The 5,676-nt window shown below is 42.3% G+C and overlaps 1 long non-coding RNA gene across 1 annotated transcript; it reads right to left on the bottom strand.

The window, feature by feature from the left end:
- Positions 1–315: 315 nt before the first annotated feature.
- On the bottom strand, positions 316–3,021 carry LOC109953306 (uncharacterized). Its single transcript, XR_002273893.1, has 2 exons — positions 2,672–3,021; positions 316–597 (listed from the first exon to the last, which is right to left on the bottom strand). It is a non-coding gene; the product is annotated as an uncharacterized LOC109953306 (long non-coding RNA).
- Between the last annotated feature and the right edge of the window lie 2,655 nt (positions 3,022–5,676).

The raw sequence follows: 5,676 nt of genomic DNA, 5'->3' as shown, positions 1-5,676 counted from the left end.
TTAAGAGCACACACTAGATGATTGGCAGGACCACACACTTGCTGTTTTTACTGAACAATACTGATTCCTGGGACCAGGGGTCTCAGAAACTCTTGTGATCAAACCCAACTTCAGAACAAGACAAACATGGAGGAGGGAAGTTGTTACCAAGCAGTAGAGATCACATGTCTTATGTTTTTTCACAGTGAAACAAAAAGGAGAAAAATATTGTGGATTAAGTGTTGGCTGAGAAGAAGAAATCAACATGGCTTACTGTTAGAGTCGCTCACTCATTGGGTGAGTGAATGAAGAAATGAACAGACCCAGATGGCTGACTTCAGTGCAAGCAGAATTTATTTTGTGCTGTACAATATATATAAGAGACATGATAAGGAAACAACTAGGAAATGTAGGACCGGGTTCTGATCAGCTAGCAGAGAATAACAGATGACAGATGGAAATGATGAGATAGGCTGAGCTACAGACGCTAGGGTCACTCCCGGTCTGGCCGGTGGGTGGTAGATAGGATCTGATGACTGTGGAAGGGTGGAGTGGAGTAATAGTCTGGAGGAGAACAGTCCGTGGAGGATGGTCAAGGAACAAGGCAGGGTAAACAGACTGAAAGAACAAAAACCAATGTTAACAAGAGTATGAGAAGGAGCAGGAGAATGGCGCTGGTTGTCAGCCTGAAAACATGATGAACTGGTAAGGGAGTGGAAAGTGAATTGGGTATAAATAAGGTGAAGGACTGGTGTCAATTGGGAAAATGAGTGGCAGGTGTGCAAGGTGACGTGATCAGGGACCGAAAAACGGAGACAGGGAGGTGAGAGAGGCAGGTGCAGCCAAGCAAACCTGACACTTACACATTTTACAGTACAAGCTGTAGGAGGCATAATGATTAGGTCACTCTACACCTCACACTACAGGATCAGAATCACTTCAAAGCAGCCCCCACAATTGTTGGGAATGGCAAATCAGGCCCAAAGTCGGGCTAGTTATCCTGAAGTGTGAGGCGGGCTTCAACCAGCTGCATGTATCTCTGTGTCTGCAGGATATATAAAAGGCATCTATTTGCTGTGAACTTTAAAAAGTGGTAAACTATGTGTGTTGTTTTAAAATTCCTTTGCGCTGCACATAAGTGACAAAACATCAGTTACTGGTGGTTTAAAGAAGTCAGGTCAGTTTAATCTAAGAAGCCAGATCTCATTCTTTAAAGCGTACAACACCCTCTATCCTTAGAACCTCAGTTTGGATAAGGAAAAACATTACAAAACATCCCTTTAAATGAACATGGATCTGGGAGGAAGTGCCAAACTTACCAGACTTGAGCCACATGAAATCCATGACCAGGGACACCAGGAAAGAGGACAAGTGAGGGTCCTTATATGCATGTAACCCACCTCATAAAAGGGTACAATGTGTGTTACAATTCTGTTTAATAGTTTCACGTATCAAATGCTTTATTTTGAAAACTGGAAGTTTAATTTGGTAATTACAGGGAGAGGAAGTCTTGACATCGTATGAAAAACGTGATGTGATAAAACGTAGTGTACAGCTAAACAAAGAAGAAAAAAGTCCCTAAGAACTTCTTAAAATAGGAAAAAAAGAGTGAAAACTCATTTTAAGTTCGAGGGAGCTCGTGCTTAAAGTCAGATGACCTGAAGGAGCAAAACTTTAGGTGTTGAAAAACGGAACCCTTGGTAAGCTATTTCATAGTACCAATTAATGTTAGCATGCTACGCTAATGATATGCTAGCAGCAGGTAGTAAGAGTATGGTTTATGTTTGTTAATTTATGTGTGATATGTGTTCATGTATGTGTTAGTTGATAGCAGAAGTGTATAATTCATGGTAATATAATATGCAGTGGTAAAAAAAAAGAAGAGCACAAGTTAAAAGGATCCTTCATTGTTAAAACTGCCTGTATATTTTCACAATATATAGTTATTGATTGTGGACGCACAATATTGGAATTGATTACTTAAAGAAGATAAGTTCATACATGATGAATGTATAAAATGTTTACAATATTTTGAACTAAATGAATGATATATATGATATGACTTGACTTAAGAAAAGAAAACCCTGTTGTAAATACAGGTCAAGTCTTTTTGATTTCCCTGGCGTGAACGGAGTATGGAAGATTATCAGCAGCCGTTTGACGATTGAACCTTGTGTGATGGCAAGCCACCCAGTGTAATTCCATGGTATCCAATCATCAAAGCGACAAATCATCCATCTGTGTATGTGGTAGGATTGTGTCAGTCATTCCGACTGATACCAACTGAACTTGGATCCAGAGATACTGACTTTTGGACTAATTGACTTACTGAGCTTGGGACTGACTTGAACACTGAGGAGCCACAAGTAGCATTCCCAAAAAGGGGAACCTGAACTTTAACTCCATCCATTTAAAGGACCATTTATTTTTCTAAAAAAGGGGCCCATTTAATTTTGTTTATTGTTATATGGTATACTGTTTAAATAATTTTCACTAAAAATTCACTGTGCTAAAGTACAGCGTGTGTTGGTTCACCACTCGAGCTGGAGTGGTGGTGATACCAATGACCCACTGAGACTCAAGGGTAGAGGTGGGTTTGCTTATGACCCACTGAGGCACCGGGGCTGGAGTGGTGGCAGTGATGATGACCCACCAGGACATGAGGGAAGAGATGGAGTCACTGACAACTCACCTGGAGTCAGGTACAAGAATTGTAGCATTGTCATCAACCCACTGAGTTACAGGGACAGGAGGAGTGGCATCATTGTTGACTCGCCATGATGCAGGAATTGGGATGGCTGAGACATTGACCCACTTGGGGACAGGACCAGAGGTGGTGTCAACCCACTCAGGAACAGGGACAATGGTGGTGTCGAGCTGTACAGGAACTGGAGTGGAGGCAGCTTTGACCTACTCAGGAACAAGTTCAGTGGTGGTGTCAGCCTCCTCGTCGCCACACTGGAGAGCTGAAACCTTGGTGGGGACATTTCATAGGCACACAAAGAATGGGAGCTTCAGGGGGATGCTCTCGTTGGCACACTGGGGAACAGCTGAACCAGATGGGACTTTAACCCCAGTGTACTGGGGACCTGGGTTTGCTTGCCACCACCATCTCTGGCCTCTCCTCCTGGAGATAGAGTGCAATTCAGGAATAGGCTGGAACTGCAGTTCTGGAACTGGCTGAGGCTGCAGCTTTGGAGCTGGCTGGTGCTGCAATTTGTGAACAGTCAGGTGCTGCAGCTCTGGAGCAGGCTGGTGAGAAGAGGTTATCTGAGGGCCACCTTTCCTCTGGGTTCTCCTCTTCCCTAACTCCTCAGGACACACAACAATATGGGTTCCCCAAAATGGTGAACTCTCAGGGTCGAGAACAGGGGAATCTTGGTTCAGCTCAGGCTCAGGTGACAAGGTCACTACTCTGAGACAGATGGCAGGGTTGGCCAACTGCGTCTTGGATGCAGCCCTGTCCTTATAGACAGAGTAATGAGGGTAAAGGGGGTGCTCCATTTGATCCTTGAGCTTTCGCTGGATAGATTGGGCTTCCGCTAGGCTCAGGGTGGCCTCTCTGAGCTGTGGCTGAGCATTCTCAGACACCTTGACCTCACAGCTCTGCCTCACCATGGCTTCTACAATGCTCATCTGGGCCACTAACCTTTGCACCTTGATTCCTGGACCACTGCTATTCAACCTGTACATGCTCTTTCTGCCTAAGATCACATATCAGAATCAGAATCTAGTTTATTGGCCAGGTGTGTCAGACACGAGGAATTTGGCAAGCTATGGAGATAACAGTCAATATGCTGGAAATGTCCGCCAGAGGAGGCAGAGCTCGAGGGGTCCACAGATGGGGAGCTGGAGGTGGCAATAGGGGAGAGAGGCAGGTGGCATAGAGCAAACCTGACAACCTGTACATCTGTATTCACTTCAATGCCACACTTCTGCTTTAACATTTGTGTTTATGAAACTCAAAATGTTTCAGTTTTTGGTGAGAATCTCCTAAATGCATAAATTCTATTATATGTTCATTATTGAGGTCATAGTTAAAGGTGGTGTTGTACTGGACTATATTGTATTCAGAGGTGTCTGTATATTTTTGTCCTGCCCATTGACATACATGAGAAGGTCAGAATATTACGATCACCTCTGAATATAATTAGGTTCAGTACAACAGCACCTTTAACATTTTGAGCTTCATAAACACAGATGTTAAGGCAGAAGTGTTGTACTGAAGTGCATACAATTGTACAGCTGTACCTAATAAAGTGGCCAGTGAGTGTACATATTCATGTTATGCAGTCTTATTTTATATTCAGCATGAGTACTTCTATACTTATGAAGTAAAGCACAGGGCAGGATCAACATTCTGTGTCTGAGAGGAAACAATATTTTAATTTCTGCTGTACATGTGTAAATATGCAATGAGTCACTGCAGTTACCCTAAAACTAGCCAGTATTCAAAAACAAAACAGGAAAATAAGCTAAATATATAGTTAGCAAAATTCTGCTCCCTCTCAGTACCAGTTTGGCTGTAAATATTTTTTTCTTGTAACTGTCAATTAGCAAGAGCTATCATAAGAACACAAGAGTAGTTATGACACTGTAGGAGTCAGACATTTTCGAGTAGCAGCTGTTAATCATGGCCTGCATGCACATTACCTCCTTACCTTATGCAGGAGTCTGGCTTTTGCTGTAGTTGGCAGCAATGACATTGTGGGGAAAAAGCAATAAGTTGGCTGTCTCAACTCCCAGTTTCAACTCCCATTTGCCACATATGCTGCCATGTGAATTACTCTGTAAAGTCACATTTAGTGCTACATTATGTTTATCCATTAAACCTTCAGTTAACATGCTACCATTAGCTTAGCGGTTGACATTAACAACATTGCTAACGAGCTAATAGTTAGCTCGTTAATTAGCTCACCACATTAGTGCCGTCTTTGCCTTCATACTGTCATGGCATCAGTTACATATAAGCAAGAAGCCGGTTGTATATCTTTTAAACCACCTAAGTTGAATTTTTATCGTAAAAAAAAACTACAGTAAGTGCACTTACCCAAAAACACAGAAGACGGACGAACAACTCACGCTAATGCACTTCAGCTGTGTAATGGCTGCATTTAGGGACACTCGGAAATCCCAGTATCATGGTTGCATTCACGGGCACTCGGAAATTCCAGCTTTCCAGCGAGAGTTGCAAAAGTTATATTCGGTGACTTCTATACCTGAAATGCATTACTTCAAACGCTACACTTATCTATCATAATATTACTCAGTTGTGCATATTGAACTGTCATGCTGCCAGGTTAAATAGAGGTATGAACAAAAATAATGCACATAATAATGCTCCCTTCATGAAACACTTCAGCATTTAGTTCTAAAATGTGTTTCAGTGAAACTACAGCTGATGTTGTTGTCATTCTCTGAACCTTGTGGATTGTACCACTCCTCCGTTTCAGATTGTGTGCTCTTTCTATGTACACTAGATCAGTGTTTCTCCACTGGTGTCACCCTGGGACCCACTCTGCAACCCACTTGTCATGTCCGCGACCATCAGTACAGGATTTCAAATAGATTAATTAAATTATAAACCTTTTTTTTTTAAACATAGCCAGTACAGCCTTTGTGTCAGATTTTTCTGTCTGCATTAAGGAAATGTTACTCAAAAATAAACATAAACACCACAACAGGGTGCTGTATGTT

This window comes from Monopterus albus, unplaced genomic scaffold (genome assembly GCF_001952655.1).
Source record: "Monopterus albus unplaced genomic scaffold, M_albus_1.0 scaffold613.1, whole genome shotgun sequence".
NCBI classification, from domain to species: Eukaryota; Metazoa; Chordata; class Actinopteri; order Synbranchiformes; family Synbranchidae; genus Monopterus; species Monopterus albus.
The sequence above is the reverse complement of the archived record's forward strand: the minus strand, read 5'-3'. Positions and strand labels throughout refer to the sequence as shown.